The 18,984-nt window shown below is 38.0% G+C and overlaps 1 protein-coding gene across 2 annotated transcripts in view; it reads left to right on the top strand.

The window, feature by feature from the left end:
• SLC9A9 (solute carrier family 9 member A9) overlaps positions 1-18,984 on the top strand; it is a 542,979-nt gene that overhangs the window by 152,235 nt on the left and 371,760 nt on the right. The gene's annotated exons all lie outside the window — the stretch shown is intronic.

Here is an 18,984-nt window from a genome sequence, read left to right as displayed (position 1 = left end):
TCATAGAAGAGCAAATCCACTTGGGGTATAAATGTGCAAAAGTTCAAACTCACCAGAAGTCATAGAAATCTAAAATAAAGTAATAGCATATCATTTTTTACCTAGCAGTTTGGCAACAGTTGTAATGCCAAATAATAGTCACTGCTGTCAGGGAGGCAGGGAAAAATTGACTGTTACAAATTTCTGGTAAAAATTCAATCATTAACATACTTTCGAAATCAGTGTGGCAACAGCTATTAGAATTTAAAATACATAGTTACTTCTGACCCAGTGTTCTGACTCCTGGATTCTGTTTGACACAAGTAAAAATACTGGATTCTTAGTGATATATGGACAAGGCTGCCTATTGCAACATTTTTTTTAAATGAAGAAGAAAGAATAAGAAAGAGCAAAGTGAATCCTTCAATAAGGGAATTGTTGAAAAGGTTGTAGGACATCTACACAATATTTATTAAAGAGGATAAATTAGTGCTCTTCCTGCTGACTTGAGAGTTTTCCAGGAGGCATTGTTGACTTGTAAAGCAAGATGTAGAAAACTTTATATAAAATATGATTCCAGGGGGCACCTGGGTGGCTCAGTGGGTTAAACCTCTGCCTTTGGCTTAGGTCATGATCTCAGGGTCCTAGGATCGAACCCCGCATCGGGCTCTCTGCTCAGCAGGGAGCCTGCTTCCCCCTCTCTCTGCCTGCCTCTCTGCCTGCTTGTGATCTCTGTCTGTCAAATAAATAAAATAAAATAAAATAAAATAAAGATTTAAAAAAATATATGATTCCAATTTTTAATATATAGATAAATATGTACATGTATATACAAAACAGGACTCATTAGGTGTAGCTATAGAAATTGCTTTTTTTCCTCCCACTTCTTCTTTATTTTTAACTTTTATAGAAAACTTTAAAATTTTAATTCCAGTATAATTAACATACAGTCTTGTATTAGTGTCAGATGTACAATATCGTGATTCAACAATTCTGTACATTACTCAGTGCTCATCACAGTAAGTATATGCTTAATTCCCTTCACCTATTTCACCTATCTCCCTACACACCTCCCCTCTGGTAACTATCAGTTTATTCTCTAGAGTTAAGAGTCTGATTTTTAGTTTGCCTCTTTTTTCTTTGTTTCTTTGGTTTCTTAAATTCCACATATGAGTGAAATCATATGGTATTTGTCTTTGACTGGCTTATTTCACTTAACATTATAACCTCTAGATCCATCCGTGTTGTTGCAGATGGCAAGAGCTCATTCTTTTTTACGGCTGAGTAATATTCCACTGTATATTTACCCAGTCATCTATTGATGGACACTTGGGTTCTTCATCCATTCATCTGTTGAGCAATGTTTGTGTTGTTTCCATAATTCGGCTACTGTAAATGATGCTGCAACAAACATGGGGTGTATATACCTTTGAACTGGTGTTTTTGTCTTCTTTGGGTAAATAGCCGGTAGTGAAATTACTGGATCATGTGGTAATTCTATTTTTAACTTTTCGAGGACTTTCCATATCATTTTACACAGTGACTACACCAATTTGCAATAATGCACAAGGGTTCCTTTTCCTCCACATCCTTGCCAAAACTTATCATTTCTTGTGTTTTTGATTCTAGCCATTCAGGCAGGTAGAAGGTGGTATCACATTGTGGTTTTGATTCGCATTTCCCTGATGATGAGTGATGTTGAACAGTTTTCATGTGTTTATTGGTTACCTGTATATCTCCTTTGGGGAAATATTTGTTCATTTCTTCTGCCTATTTTTAATTAGATTATTTGTAGATTTTTTTTGGTGTTGAGTTGTATAAGTTCTTTATATATTTGGGATGCCAACCCCTTATTAGATATGTCATTTGCAAGTATCTTCTCTCATTAAGTAGATTGTCTTTTTGTTTTATTGATTATTTCCCTTGCTGTGCAGAAGCTTTTTCTTTTGATGTAGTCCCAATAGTTTAATTTTGCTTTTGTTTCCTTTGCCAGAAGAGACATATCTAGAAAAATGTTTCTATAGATGATGTCAGAGAAATTACTTTCTCTGTTTTCCTCTAGGAGTTTTATGGTTTCAGGTCTCCCATTTAGGTCCTTAATCCATTTAGAGTTTATTTTTGTGTATTTTGTAGGAAGGTTGTCCCATTTCCTTCTTTTGTGTGTAGCTGTCCAGTTTTCCAAGCACCATTTGTTGAAGAGACTTCTACTATTGTATATTCTTGCCTTCTTTGTCATAGATGAGTTGATCATATAATTGTGGGTTTATTTCTGGGCTTTTCTGTTCCTGTCTCTCCCATGATCCTTTAAAAGTATTCAGTGAGGTTATGTTCTTTTCCATCCGCTGGATAAAAACCTTTGGTCTTTAAGTTGCAATTGAAGTTTCAATTCAGCAGTGAACATTCCTAATCCCATGTAATAGGGAAGTTTTCTATTTAAGACAGTCCTATCTCCCCTGGCCTGTTGAAGACAGGCTGCCTACCTTTGGGAGAAGAGGTATGGTAGAGTTCTTCATTCATTCTCATGCTTCTTATCTGCCCTTGCTGGATACAGTTTCCAAAACCTACAACTGTAGATGCAGAGATAAAGTAAAGGAATTTTTTTATTTGATTGGTAATTAGCTACTATCAGAGCAACTGGACAGCCACAGCCCATTAGATGTCTTAGGTGAGAGTCAAAAGTATTTCACATATCCCCAAACTCTAGTAACATCATAAGCTGTCTGATGGCCTAGCCAAAGTCTCTTCCCGTAGGCTTGAGATGAGGGTCAAACATCCCTGTGTGAGATTCACAGTTCACAAACAGCAAAACAACTCCCTTCACAAATCTTAACCTTAACCATTAGGCTAGTCTAGAGAAAAACCCTTTCTCGTTCTCAATGTAGGCAAGAGGTTTAAGGAAGTCATGTAATGGTTTTTGGATAAATATTTTTAAATTGTGCATCTCACTGTTGGATATGTACTTTTTTCTTTGTTCCTTAAACTTCTGATTTAACATCTGTTACAACTGTGTGTGTATGCTTATTACAAAGAAAATTTAAATATAAAGAGATTCTGGTGGGACATATACTAGATTATAAATTGAATTACTTAGGAGGAAAGAAGGTATGAGTTTAGGAAAGGAAGAGATATGGAAAAGGGAGACATATTAAAGAGAAAAAGAAAAAAGATAATTAAAACAAAGCATGCTAATAAACAGAGTATATACAATGTGATCCACATTTATATGGAAGCATATCTATGTATGTAAAAAAGAACTCTTCAAAATTTCATAGAAGTGAGAAAATTCACCAATCGTTTTTATATCATGTTAGTAAATCACTAAAATGTGATAAGAAGATCTTAAAGGAAAATCTTCCAACTTGATATACTATTGCACATGCCATGAAGTTAAAAAAAAAAAAAATTCTAAGGCTTTGTGTATTACATGTAAGTCACACATCTTGACTTGCTCTAGCAGCTCAAGTGTGCTAAGAATCCCAAGTGCTTGATGAAGCCCTGGGCACTGGATGTTGGCTTTCATAAGGAGAGACTACTGGCTCTTGTTAATTGAATTTAGAAAATTCACTCTGGCATTATCCTGTCTGGAGCCTAAATTAAATGCATGGATGATAATTCATTTATTGAAATTAGAAGCCAAGAGGAATATAAATACAAGTCAAAGTCTCTGCTTTGTTAATGTTGAGGCCAACCAGCCTCTACTTGACAAGTGTCATGGCACCATGCTGTTTTTATTTCTGGCAGTTGGAAAATCTGAGGTCTAGTTCAGTTCCTGCTACTAACTCACAGGGCAAATCAGGTGGCTACATTACCTTTCTAGGTTTAGTTTCCTCATGTATTCTAGAGGAATTAGATAATTGCTGAAGTAATTCCTGCTCTACTTAGTGGTTCTCCAAATTCAATGTACTTAAAACTCACCTGGAGAGTTTGTTAATGTGCAGATTCCTGGGCTCTGTCTCCAGATATTCTGATTCAGTAGGTCTGGGATGGGGTCCAAACTGCAATTCTAAGTATCCAGTTGATGCTAGTCCAGAGACCCAATGGATATAAGAATTGATGAGTAAAATATCTGTATTTCTGAGTAAACTGGTGAATTATAGAGTGAGGCAGGCTCAGTACTGATCACTGAGACTTCCACCTCTTGGAGTAGAGACCTCCCTTCTGAGATGCCGCCAGCCCAGTTGTCTCCTGGCAGTCTCCATTACCCAGCATTGCCGGTATGTGCTACCTAACATCACAAATAGCTGGGACACTGGGGAATATGTCACCAGCTCCTGTGTTTGTGGGTTAAAGATCTAAGAGAGCTCCTAGGAAGTTATTTGCATAAATGATCACAGTCAGGGATGGATAATAAACTTTCAACCCCAAGAGGAACTGCCCCTTAAAATAGGCATGTGATAGAGTAGGAGACTTACCTAAAAATGAAGTCAAGATAGGGTCTTTTAGTGGCTGAATTATCCTGGATATTGAAAGTATCTGGTCATTAAGGTAAGATTAGTGTCATGGGTGATTGGAGCACTATGTTTTAAGTGCTTTAACTTCTCTGAACCTCACTTCACATGTCCTTAAAATAGATACTGTAAAAACAGAGCAAAACAGAAAGTACCTCCAGTTTCTTCACAGAATTACTGTAAGATTAAATGAAATGCTGTATAAAAATTATTTGTAAATTGCTAACTTATTAGATAAATTTTTATTAACAATGATTTCTTCTGAGGTACTTTATTGGCTTTTTAGATAACACTATCATAGCATTCTTATTTGTTTACAATTGAAAGTAAAATTGTCAGCTAGCCATTCATTTCTTAAGTAGCCATGATAAAATAACTGTTTTCTCATATTTCATTTCTTGTTCACCCACTTTCATAGTTAAGTTCCAATATGAAGAGATTTAAAAGAAAAAGTAACTGAATTATATTTATCTTCATGTGGATTCTCTACTTTTTGTAATGTCTGCTATACATTTAGATATTTAAAATTCCAAGTAGTTTCCCTATGCTTCCAGATGCTGCTCTTATAGTCACATGAGGCATTACAAAATGTTGTATAAAGTCTTGCATAATCCATTTGAATTATAGAAATCATACTTCCTCTGATAGAATAATTGAGTCTGGGTATTCTGGCTTTTATTCCCTGCTCACGCATCCCTCCCCACTACACTTTACCCCCAACCACAAATAATAAAGCCAAATTCAGGTCTGTGTTTGAGTTGGTATTTTATTGCTTTTTAAAACCAGTTCCGCTGTTTCTCTAATGAAAAGCTCCTTTTATTCATAATTGGACTGCCAGTTCAGACCCTGAGTCACCCTATATAGCTAATCCCATATGATGTGTGTCTACAGTCACAACTGACTATATCCTTCCACCAAACACATGGAGACAAAATATGGCTTCTCATCTTACAGGGCACCCAAGGGTGGGGTTTTCCCTGTAACAGATTCTCCAATTTGGCAAAATGATTATTATTGTCTCCTTGGCATAATCAGTTAGAAGCACTGGACAAATGTGTAGCATTGAGTTTTCATCTTTTCTATTAACACTTTGAGGAAATAAGAGTCTTCCAAAATGAGAGACGTTTTTATACACTGTACTTGCAAGTCACTATTTTCATTCAACATTTAAGTTGTAGGGAGAAAAAAGCCATCTTTATCCTTTAAAGTTTGCCGCAGTGTAACCATTCCAGAGGCACATGAACTATCTTACCTTTGATCGTGTTGATAATCTGAAGACCCTTTCTATTTGGGGTTACTATGGTTACGGCCGCATGGGTGATGTGTGAGCTGCACTGCTGTTTTGATAAAAATAGGTATTAACTACCAGTCATAGTGCTTCTCATTTCACAGCAGTTCTTGCAGAAGAACAGCATATTAAAAAAAAAAAAAAAAAAAAAAAAGAGAAAAAAAGCCTTTCCAAAGAACCATGAAGGAACATCTGCATAAATAATGGTGATTGGTGATGTGTATAAAAATATTTTTAATTAAATTCTTTTTAATTAAACAGGGCATTTTGCTGAATCCTTGTCTGTTATTTGCACCAAGCTTAGCCTTGAGGAAGATGGCTGATTAACAGACCCAAGAACCTATAATTAAAAGTAGAACTGTTATTTTTGGAGGAATGCCTCTCCAGTAAGGGTGACTTAATAGGGCTGTCTCATTTTTTTTCATTTGTCATTGAATTCTCTGTTTAGAACTGTGTTGTTGTTTTTTTTTAATGTAGGAGAAATGATTGCCAACATTGTCATAATCAGAAGAGTTTTTATTTTTTAGCTTAGTTTTCCTTCAGTCTTTTTGAGCACACTCTCCTTTCACTGTCGTTTTTCAATATTTAATTGTGGTCTTCATCTCTTTCTTTTGTTTGGGTCATGTCTTCTTTTTAAAATCATATATACTGTATTTTTTTTCACCGTGGCCCTCTCTGCCTATGCACTTCAGCGTTTTAGATTACACTAAGTTTGTGGTTTCTCATCACTGGTGTTATCAACATTCTACACAGGAATTCAAGAGAAAACTGAATAACTTTCTATTTGCAGTCAAAAATACGATGTAATGTACAAAGTAGTTCCTTCAGTACCAGGCTGGCTTAGAGAACAGAGAGAACATTCATTTAATATCTGCTAAGCAGCATAGGAGGAGACTGAGATGGTTTTATGCCCACATTCTGAAGGGGAAAAAAATGCTCACACATAGTTTAAGGTTCATGTCCTTGAACCATTTGTGCAGTTATTTGTGGACAAACTTGGGTGATTCTACATTTAGTATCATATTTGGTAGAGAAGTATTGTATTAGTGTTGCTGTAGAAGAAGCGAAACAGTGAGGGAATATTCAGGGTCTTTTTTTTTTTACGCTTTCATTGAACTCCAGGAAGAAAAAATTACACCTCTGAGAAGTCCAAGGATATTAGACAGTGTACTTCCCATTGAAGGCAACAGCCTTCTGGAGACTGCAGAAGGACCAGCCATTTTCACTCTGCAATGTGTTTCAAACCTGCATACAGTGTCATCTAACAGAACTCAACTTCATTTTCTCTGTCTATCCAATTCCATATTAAGTGCACTGGGATAGTATCAGTTTAAAAGCCTCTACATAAACCTAGGTCTATAAAACACCATCATATAAACCCAGATTCTATTCTTGAACAAATTTACTCAGAAATAAAAATAACAGCTTAGATTTATATTGTGTATCACTTTCAGAGAACTCAGACAGCTTCCACACACAGCACTTCAGTTTTTCATGTAGTTTTCTTAAGTGAAATAATTGCGTGCAGAGAATTTTTTGAATTTTGTCAAGATTTCCTAGTAACTTAAAGAAAGATTGATAAAAAAACCAAAAACAAAGCTTCTATTTCCTTAGATAACTAGACTATGTTTTTGCAAGATACCAACAGCCATGTGATCAAACTATGTTATTGACTTCAGCTAATTTGCAGCTAGTTCTAAAATCAGTAACATCTTTATTCTACCCATCAAAGCAATGGTGCACTTGAGTCAATATTTAGAAGCAACCCAAAGCCACCAGTTGGCAGCAAATGAAAAGCTCCATTTGAATTTTCCTGCTTGGGAGTATGTCATCTAGTGATAACAACCATTAACTAAGTGTGTACACATATATCATCTAATTTGATCACCACCACAGTCAATTATCTCCATTCTAATAAACTGAGGTTCTAAATACATAAGTGGTTTATTTAAATGTACAAGGCTCATAAGTGCCAGAGATGGGAGACAAAGCATGTCCAATATTCTTTTTTTCTAGACCACTGCTACTTCTCAAAATAGAACAGTGATGAGCCAGTTAGGCTCAACACAAAATGAAATTTAATAGTCAAGTTCTTTTTATGATTAATTTCATTCAGTGAACATTTATTCATTACCTGCTATGTAGTAAGCCTTGTAGGACTAGTTGAGGGAAGCAGCAATAAACCAGACACAGATCCTGCCCTCAAGAAGCTCCAGTCTAAAGGGGACCTTAGGGCACCTGGGTGGCACTGTCAGTTAATCATCTGACTTTGTTTTGGCTCAGGTCATGATCTCAGGGTCTGTGAGATTGACCCCAGCTTTAGACTCCATGCTCGGTGTGAGTCTGCTTGAAATTCTCTCTCCTTCTCCCTTTGCCCTTTGTGGCCCCCAAATAAATAAATAAATCTTTAAAAAAAATCTTTAATGGGGGCTGTAGATACAATTTAAAAGATAAGGCAGTGGTAGTCCAAGCAGCACAGAGAAAGGGCCCCATGGAGCCCCATACCACTCTTATGGGAAGGGACTGAGAAGGCTTAGAGCTTCACTCACCTTAAGCCGATATTTTGCCTGAAGGAGAAAACATGTCATTTGGAGGAACCAGGAACCATGTTTCTCTCCTGTAAGAGATGGCTATATAAGTAATGGTTTTTCATTCCCAAATAAAACCACAGACAATACGACCTGCTCAAACTTAGCAAGATCTCCCTGGGATCAGATACCTTTGGGGGTGTCCTGACTTGATTATCCTAGGGGTCAGTGCCAAGGCAAGGAGGGAACATGCACTTCCTATTATAACAACTCTCTCCTCACTCATGCAGACAACAATCAAACTTACAGTCATTTATCCATGATACCATTCTATACTTGCTGTTGTGCAACCCCTGATTTCAGTCCCGCACCTAGCTTACATCAGCATTATTAGGAAAACATGTACACTCTACATCTGGAGTCTTTAGTTTGGAGTTTGAGTCTGAGAGCCATAGAATTTTAGTTTTGGAAGGACCTTAAGAACAAACTCATTCAAACTCACTTTTAGATGGGGACCCTGAGTCTCCAAAAGAGAAAGTAAATGCCCAGTGAACAAGAATTAGGTATTCTTTCCAAGTGCTGAAATTCAAGGGGCAATTTGTGTGAGAGAGAGGTAGAGAAAAGTTTCCATTGCTTCTCTACTTAATAATATCCATTTGTCTCTCTTGAAGTAATTTTTGAGGGTAAAAGAAACACACAGGTAGAAGGTATCATTCCATCTTACAGTGGACAAACCCTCTGATGGTTTTTGATGACATGAATAACAGTAATCATACCCACCATTAATTGAGCTACAATTTACCAGACTCATTACATGAATTATCCCATTTCATTGTTATCCAAAACATATGAGGGAGGGAATATTTTTATCTCCACTGTACTGGCAAAGGTTACTGAAAGCTTAGTGAGGTTAACTAGCTCAAGATCACCAAGTTTATTTGCATCATAGCTAGGATCTGAACACAGGTTGGTTTTACATCAGAGTCAAGTTCCAACCATTATCTCTATTGGGACAAAGTTGTAAATAGCAAGGTATTAGTTCAAAGGTCTCTCTTCAGATGTTGGAAGCCCAGGTATGGAAAATCAGCTCCACAGAACATTACTGGAGAAGGTAATAGATGGCAACCTACTATATAAATGCTTCAGGATATTGAAAGTGGATAAAGCAAGACTCCAGGTGTTCTGAGAATGGGATTTCAAGAACACACTGAAAAACCATTTGAAGCAATTCAACAGCTCCGTGGACAGCTGGGGAACAGCTGTGGCTGACAGACCTCTCTGGCTCACTGCTTTGGGGAACAGAATGGCTGTTTAAATGAAAGCAGTTCATTCCTGGCAATACTCAAAGACAGACCTGCAGGGCAGAAGTTTTGAAAGTCAGCGTCTAGGCCACACGTTCCATTTATGTGCTAACAAAGATGTTGCACATTGTGGCAAATTGAATTTGGAAATTTCTTAGTGAGTATTTCCTTAGACAAGAAGCTGTCTGGCTCCCTCTAGGGCTCAGCTTGGCTGACTGAGGTCAAAACCATGGAAGAGTAAAGGCAACTAGAGTCAGTTTGAAGATGGCACTTACTCTTAGGGTTGTGTTAAGTGCAGAGTTAGCACCTGCAATGCCCTGAAAGTGAGTGCCTCTTTAAGAAGGAGATGCCCAGAGGAGCCAGGAGAGCACCCACTAGTAGTCAGTTGGGACTCTCAGTGGCCCCTTGCTTTAGAATTCCTTGCTAAGTGGCTTTCCTCCTAGAACATGTCCAAGAAAGGACAGAGACTGACCTTTTGTCAGCCTCTCAGTGGCCCCTTGCTTTAGAATTCCTTGCTAAGTGGCTTCCCTCCTAGAACATGTCCAAGAAAGGACAGAGACTGACCTTTTACCTGGGTACTATGGACAAAAAACACTGTGTTGTTCAATTTATTATTTTGAACTGAAATGGAGACAGCTTTTTATAACAAGTGCTGTCAGGTCAGTGAGTGGGCAAAGAAGTAACTGATCACAGTGGGAGAATACAAGAGAGGCAGGAGCTGGTCTGTTCCTCAAGGAGTTAGCTACATGGTGCATGACCTTCAGGAGTCATTCATTCATGCACTCATTTAGTCAACAGAATTACTTGTCTACTGTTTGCCAGAAACTATAAAAGGCATCAGTGAATATGTAGATGAACAACTGATAACCAGTGATGATCAACTTTTTACCAAGAGAAAAAATTCAGAGAAAAATTAAAATGTTTGCAAGCTATTTCTCTGTTTTTTTTTAAAGCTGCTTTCATATAAGAAAATGCATTTATCTACAGTAAAACTTCTGCATTCTTATATTATTTTCCAGTACAGAAAGGATTACCATAGAGGGCTGAAATTTCAGATATGACAAAGCTAGTTCATGCTGCAATATCTGATATAATATAGCACCTCTGGAATTGTTTTCTTTTTCTTTCCTTGACTGACCTTGTAAACTACTGAACTGCAAAGTGTGGCTTGCCTCTTGATATCATATCCTCCGAAGTCCAGAGATCTTCCCACTGCAAATAAGATAAATCACAACATTTTATAACACAAACAAAGAGCTTCTTTGTTGGTAATAATGCCATTTCTGAGTAATTCAAGAGTAAGAGCAGCAGACTGACTTGAGCTGGCTAGGGGTTGGGGAATACCCACAGTCAGCATCAGACACACAGTTGGTGCTTAATAAGTGTTTGTCCCAGCAGAAGAACTCCAGGTGGAGTTGTCTTGGCAAGGGCTGGATGAGAATCTGTAGCTGACAGAGAGAAAGGAATGGGCTAGAAATTAAGATGACTGGGTATGGATGAGATTGCCCAGGACAAGTTGGTAAAGTGAGAAAGGAATTGAGGAGGTATTCCTGGGCAGTGAATTGGTTTGCTAGGTTTGCCATAACAAAGGACCACAAACAGGTTAAGACAAGAAAAATTTATTATCTTATACTTCTATAGATCAGTAGTCCAGGTTGATTCAACTAGGTTCTCTACTCTGGATCTCACAAGGCCAAAATGAAAGTGTTAATTGGTTGGCTCTTAAGAGAAAGCTGTAGGAAGAATCCACTTCCAGGCTCATTCAGGTGACCAGAAGCGTCTGTTCCTTGCAGTTGTGGGACCAAGGTCCCTGTTTCCTTGCTGACAGAAAGCTAGGGACACCCTTGCCTCCTAGAAGTCTCTCTTTGGCCCTTATAGGTAATCTCCTGCATCTCAGAGTCAGCAACAGTGTATGGTATCTTTCTCACACATAAAATCTTCCTTTTTTTAAGTCTCTTTTCTGCCTTCTCTTCAGCTGTATCTCTCTGACTCCAGGTAAAGAAGTTTCTGTGCATTTAAGGTCTCATGTGACTCAGATCCACCTATATAATCCAATATAATGTACTTGTTTTAAGGTAAACTTAATTACGTCTGCATAGTCTCCTTTGCCATACAAGGTAATACATGCACAGCTTCCAGACATTAATGTATAGACTCCTTTGGGGGACATTATTCAGCCTACCACACAGAGTGATGACAGGAATGAGTGGATTAATGATATGATATCTCTCCTCATGTCTCTTTTCCCCTTTCTCACATGCTCAGTGCTGACTCTTTTCAATATTACTTTTGTTCACTCTTAGCAGTTTTGCTAATCTGCTTCGAAAACAGGACTATTCACCCTTCACTTTGAAATCTTCCTGTATTTTCCCTCAGGGTTTTGATCCACAAGTTGAGAAATGATAATATATGACACTATTTGTTTCATATATTTTTGTAGCAAGCAAAAAATTTGTTTGGGAGGCCCACTTATTTGATGTGAATGTGATCATGACTAATACAAGTATCTCTTTCCTTACAATTGTTAGATTTAATGGGTCACAGTGATATCTTTACCTCAAAGTGTTGATTTCTTGGGACTTGTCCAAATTTTAGCTGCTCTATGACTCCACTGAGCTTTTCTCTGAATTTATTTGGTGATTTGTAGGCAAATCCTGTCTACCATGTTCATTTTTTAAATGGCAAAATGCGTGAGTAATAATCCTGATTGGAGAATCCTTGTATGACAGGATGAGGCATCCTCTCTCAGATATTGGGCACACTGCAGATTCCCCATTAAACCGCACCATGGCTCATTAAACACCATTGGTGAGAAAATTGGGTCTTCGTTAAATGTTTATGTTCTGTGCTAATGTTAAATTTAGAACATTCCTGTTGTAGGTACCTTTGGGAAAAATTTTAAAGTACTAGCTAAAGTGTCAGCAGATTTCAGTCCATAAATTCCCAAATACAAGATCTGGAAAACATCCCTCAACCCCAGGTTTATTCCCAGGTTTCTCTCTTTTCAATCTTTATGTATTTTATTTATTTTTCTCTTCTCAATGCCAAATGTCGTGATCTTCAGATGACGTTTATATACTCTCAGTGACTTCTTAAGGACCTTACTTTTGGTTTTTAAGCACAAGAGAAAGCAAATTATTCTGGAACACCATTCAGCCCTATTTGAAGTCAAGGAAAAGATGTGTGATTGTCAATGTTTTGACTACGCATCTACATACTGAAGAAACAATCTCTGTCCACAAAGCACTTATATTAAAAAAAAAAGGGACTTAAATAAGTACAAGTACTAATGACAGAAATGTGATTCCAGAAGTTGTACTAGTGGAGTTAATGTGAAAAGAATAATTTTTCTCATTTAAGAGTTCATAGAAATCCTCTACGTGTATGCCAAAAGAGTCAGCTTGTTACTGTGACAAGAGATAATAAGATCCAGGGAGGCTTACTCAACAGGAATCCAACATGAGAATTAAGCTCTGCAGAAAATTATTTGAGGGGGGCGCCTGGGTGGCTCAGTGGGTTAAAGCCACTGCCTTCGGCTCAGGTCATGATCTCAGGGTCCTGGGATCAAGCCTCGCATCAGGCTCTCTGCTCAGCAAGGAGCCTGCTTCCTCCTCTCTCTCTCTGCCTACCTCTCTGCCTACTTGTGATCTCTGTCTGTCAAATAAATAAATAAATAAAATCTTTAAAAAAAAAAAAAGAAAAGAAAATTATTTGAGGGACTATTTTTTCATTTCTTTACAAGATGTTGCTTTGCTTAATGCATAGAATATAAGTTAATTCATTACATACAACAAATGCCTTAGGACAGTGCTTCTCAAACTTTTGTTGTCACAAGCACTTTACAACTCTTCAAAATTAGGGAAAGACCCCAAGGAGCTTTTGTTTATGTGTGTTATATCTATCAATATTTACCATATTAAAACTTTAAAAATTTAAAAACATATTTTGTTAATTGAAAATAACAATCAGGGGTGCCTGGTTGGCTCAGTGGGTTAAAGCCTCTGTCTTTGGCTCAGGTCATGATCTCAGGGTCCTGGGATTGAGCCCCACATAGTGTTTTCTGCTCGGTGGGGAGCCTGCTTCTCCCTCTCTCTCTCTGCCTGCCTCTCTGCCTACTTATGATTTCTGTCTGTCAAATAAACAAATAAAAAAAAAATAACAAACATAGGGGTGCCTGGGTGGCTCAGTCGGTTAAGCATCCAACTCTTGATTTTGGCTCAGGTCATGATCTCAGGGTCCTGAGATTGTGTTCCGCTTTGGGCTCCATGCTGGGCACGGGGCCTGCTTAGGATTCTCTCTCTCCCTCTGGCCCTCCCCCCGCCCTCTTTCTAAAAATAATTTTAAAAAGAAAGTAATAATCATAAACCATTTACATCCCAAATAACATGTTTTATGAAAAATAAATTAATTTCCAAAGCAAAAAAAATGTACTAAGAAAAGTTACATTGTTTTACATTATTTTAATGTGTGTTAGAATAGAAGATAGTTGTATTCTCACATCTGCTTCTGCATTCAATTGCACTATCCCGCCTCAAATAGCCCCTGGAAAATTCCACTGTACACAGATGAAAGATTAAGAATGGAAAATGCAAGTAACATTTTCACATTACTCTGAAAATGGATTTGACCTTGGGGATCTTCCTGGATAGGTCTCAGAAACCCCCTGGGGTCCCTAGATGATACTTTGAAAACATTGCCTTGGGGCATAAGGGCTTATTTCTCCCAAGGATCCTTGGTGAAGAAGACTATATTAGTGTGATTGCAAATAGTATTTTCTCCACTACTAACTCTGTACCAAAATGATATATCATATTGATGGCCAAAATAAAATTACAGTGTTTTAAAGGCTAAATCATTCATGATGTTTTATGTAACTTCTCATTTGGAATTACCTCAATGAAGTAACTTCTAGTGATTAGCTTTCTAGATCTAGTATTGTTTCTCTGATCTATTTTAGAAGCTGAGGTTTTCTAGTTGTATTTCTGGAATATGATTAGCAGAGCTTGACTGGCAAAACCAATTTATGTACTGATTCTGCTGCCAAGTCTCCTCTGAGAAGGTTTAATCTAAAAAAAAAAAAAAAAAAAATCCAGTATTTCAGGCTGTATTCAGGATACCTCAATTTTTTGGAAGCCTCTTCTTGAAATCTCACTATGTGCAATATTTCAGAAAAGTGGGGAAACTTGCAGGAGAATTTCCTCCTCCATCAACCCTCTGAGAAAAAGAAAATACATTTCCACAATACTCACTTTGGAATTGGAAAAATGTTACCTAGTTTATGAGAATTCCAGGGTTCTCCACCTGTCTGGTCTGACACAATTCTGCTGTGCAAGCCTGAGATATTTGATTCTCCATGTGTTGGGGACAAGTGTCATACATACTGATTTGCACAGAAAACCACAGAGAGCACTCTCCAGGGAAAGACAGCATTTTGACAAGACTGAGTGATAACTTAGAACAACAGGGATAAGAACTATTGTGTGGAGTTGTTCATGGACCCGGGCAGATCTTACGCTAGTTTGCTGAGAGCTGCTGCATTAAAATATCATTTGAAATTTAAATTCCTTGTAAAACACCAAAAAAATATGGGTCAGAAAACTGCTAATAGAGATCCCAGGGAAGGGACTGTTATTAAATCACCCCGAAGACTTAGAAGTGAGTGAAAGATAAAGAGCATTGGGAAAGTAGTCAGTTAAAACACTAGCATTAAGAAAGAAAGAAAGAAAGAAAGAAAGAAAGAAAGAAAGAAAGAAAGATGGGACGCCTGGGTGGCTCAGTTGGTTAAGCAGCTGCCTTCGGCTCAGGTCATGATCTCAGCGTCCTGGGATCAAGTCCCACATCGGGCTCCTTGCTCGGCGGGGAGCCTGCTTCTCCCTCTGCCTCTGCCTACCACTCTGTCTGCCTGTGCTCGCTCGCTCTCTCTCTCTAACAAATAAATAAATTTAAAAAAAAAAAACTTAAAAAAAAAAAAAAGAAAGAAAGAAAGTAAAGGAAAACAACTTTGAAGAATCAGCATATGGATGTATTGATGGGATCCAGTAGTCATTATCTGTATTACAGGTCCAGTTATGCTTATTATATTTGAGATGAGAAAATATTAGTTTTGATGCTATAATAAGGTTGTAGTAGGGGACAAGACTCTTGGTATGATGAAGAAATTAATCAAAATATATTACTTCATTGGTGGGGCTTTTCTCTTGAAGAATGAGAATTATCCTATACATGACCTTGGAAATTTTTCATAAAATTTTTCATAAAACTTGAATCATTCTGGACATTTTCAACCCTCCTTTAGCCTCTAATTCATGCATTTGTCTTCTTGCTCTCAGCAAATGATCTTGCTTCACGAGAATACAACTTTTTTCAACCCCTCGGTTGTTCTCTGCCTTCTCTTGACCTTGACCCAGCAGTTACCCTTCTTTTTCCTGTCTTCAGCCTCTCTTTCTTCTGGCTTATTCTGTTCAATCTATAAATTAGAAATCTAAGAGAAAGTCTCACTTGGCTTTATACCCCATAGGTTACTATTTTTTCTCTCTCTATCCCTCATCACCAGCTTCTTAGAAGTGCAGTCCACACCACTGCCTCACCATTCATGCCCTCCCCACTACTCCTTGCTGTTTGCTTGATGCAGTTATTTATTTTCTCAGAAATCTCCAGTGATTCAATGGCATTTCTCAGTCATCCATTACTCTCACCTGGAGTGTATGTGTGTACGTTTGTGTGTATGTTTGTGTGTACTTGTCTATTTAAGCATAAGCTTATATGTGCTTGTATCCCTTTCTACCAATTTGAGAGACAAAAGTGGGTTTTTCTCTAGCTAAGAAGTCAGGGAAAGAAAGGACGTATGGAGGAGCAGGAGCCCCAAATGAAGTGTTAGAACTTGCCACAAAGAGATAAGTGGAACTAAAGTGTGACAAAAGCAAATAAGACCAAATCCCTGCTAAAATCAGAGGTTTAAGAAATTGGATTTTATCTCCACTCCTTCCTATCTACATGGTGTCCAGGGTGTTCTCCTCATACTCTCAGAAGTCTCATTGCTTTTTGGCCAATCTTGGACAACCAGGTTGTCCTTACAAACCCAGCCAGGTATGGGCAGAGCTGGTGTGAGCTTGTCCACCACTGTTCCAAGAGATTGTCTCCTGGGAAGGTGCCACAGAGTCTTGGACATTCTGTGTAAGAACAAGTCCTGTCAGCGAGCTAATTAAATGAGTTTCTTTAAGAGCTCCAAGCTTAGCAGCAAGAGTGGGTTGCTAATTTCCTGACTCACCTATTCAATTCATTTGTGGTCCCAGCAAATATTCCATCTTGTAGGATACACTGCCTGGCTTTATTTCGAAGCTGTTCCTTTTCTTTACAGGGTAGATAGGAATGTGCAAAATAATAGCTTTTCTCTTTTGTGTGGGGTATCACTTATGAAGTAGAGTTCAGTTCTTTGTGCAAAAGGAATTGTGGGAATGCCAAAACAGTTTTGAAAAAAACTAGATATTCAATTAAAAGTCTTTCCCTCCAAAAGCCTGAAGTTCTTACTGGAAAGATGAAGAGTCCCTCTCAGCATAGAGGGGACCCCGTAACTGAGGAGGTGGGGGGAGGAACACAGGTTTTTCTTCCCAATTTGTGATCCTAGGAAACCTCTCTGGGAGTACAGATGAGCTGCAAGTCAACTTCAGAGCTTAGAAATACAAGGAACTACGGAGACAAAAGTCAACAATAAAGCTGCCATGATAGAATTTTGTAGTTTATGAATAACTTTACTTTTATTCCACAGGACCCTGGGGAAAGGAAAATGTTGTTAATTAACAGCACCCCTCCCCCAAGATGAAGCCTCTTTGTTTTGATGAGATACAAGGTCTTGACTCTATCCAAAAAGGAGAGAGATTACTTAGCAGAGATCATTGCTACCTTCCCGTCCTACCACTACCTGCAAAGACTAAGGGTTGTAGCAAATGTGAACACCTACCCACTACTAGAGAGTACATCTCTGCCATTTTGCCTATCATAATTAGGGACCTATTCAGCTAGAATAATAAAATTTATTCTATCCCTGGCAAAATGGGATCTAGCTAATGGTCATGCCAATTCATAACATTTTATTTCTGGTGTCTCTTCTATCCCAAAGCTGGTTGTTGAGTTCAATATTCCTTCCTCCAGGATAATTTCCAGTAAATAAAAATCTATCTACAGAAATTCATGATGAATGTGGTTTCCAGCTGACTTGTTCTTGCTTAGGGTCAGGTTTGGCAAATATACTACATGTGTTTTTCTTGCTTCTTTTTCTCCATTCACCCCTTAACTATAAATGTCCCTAAGAATTTCTTATGAACTCTCTTTTTTGTCTATATACTCTGCCCAGGTGCTTAGCTATTCTTTTAGCTTTATGTTTCATCTATATATTTATAACCCCCAAATTCTGTCTTCTGCCTTAACTTTCTACAGTTTCAGCCTTTTGTTTCCAGCTTTCTTATTGAAATCTCCATTTGAAATTCAACCTTTTTAAGTCAACATGTTCCAAACCAAAGTTACTAGATTCCCCTGTCCACAAACTAATTTCTCTTATGCAGCCCCATCCATTAATTGTCTAGCATTGAAACCCAGAGTCACTCCTTGCTACCTTTCAAACACCAAGACTCATCAGTTCTCTGTCCCAAGTATCTTAGATGTACAGTCTCTCTTGCTATGTCCTCTCTTGACATTACCTTTTATATATTCACTCATTAAAGGCTTGCTATATTGTAGCACTGTCCTAAGGGCTAGTGACACACAAGGGAGATAAAAATCAATGAATAAGTAAAGTACAAACCACCGTGGCCATTGACCTATCAGAACCCAGGATGGTAGATGTGCTGGGTGAAGCAGGATGTACAGGAGTTTGTGAGTCTGACTCTAGGATTCTTTCTATCTCAGTACAGCTCATTTATTGGTAGAACATTTGGGAAAGCCTCTAGCCACATGTCCATTCTGCCCTCTGCCCTGCTGCCTGTGTTTTATTTCCAAAACTAAAATCAGATTGTCTCTCTTCTGATTAAAAGCCTTTCCTGGCTCCCCACTGCAGCAGAACAAGTACCAAACTTCTTGATTCTACTTACAAAACCTTCCAACTCAGCTTTTCTTCCCCATAGCACTATCTTTTTATACAAAATAGTTACTAACCTCACAGTCCATGAAAAAGGAAAGAACAGAAATGAAAATGCCCACTCTGCCTTAAAAATTTACCATCAGTATCATTCCCAATCATCCTCTTTACCCCTTTGGCAATCAACTCAATGGATCATTTTCCTAATGATTGCTTTTCACACTTTGCATAACTGTTTCAAGTATCAAGCCACTGAATGGTTTTGATGAACATAGATAATCAGTGTGTGATTATTTACTGTCCTAATATATGCTCCAAGGCTCCATAGAATATGTGTGCAGAGAGTAGCCATGCAGCAGGCTGCCAGAAA

The sequence above is a fragment of the Martes martes genome (genome assembly GCF_963455335.1).
Source record: "Martes martes genome assembly, chromosome: 1".
NCBI classification, from domain to species: Eukaryota; Metazoa; Chordata; class Mammalia; order Carnivora; family Mustelidae; genus Martes; species Martes martes.
Note: the sequence above shows the minus strand (reverse complement) of the source record. Positions and strands in the feature narration are given on the sequence as shown.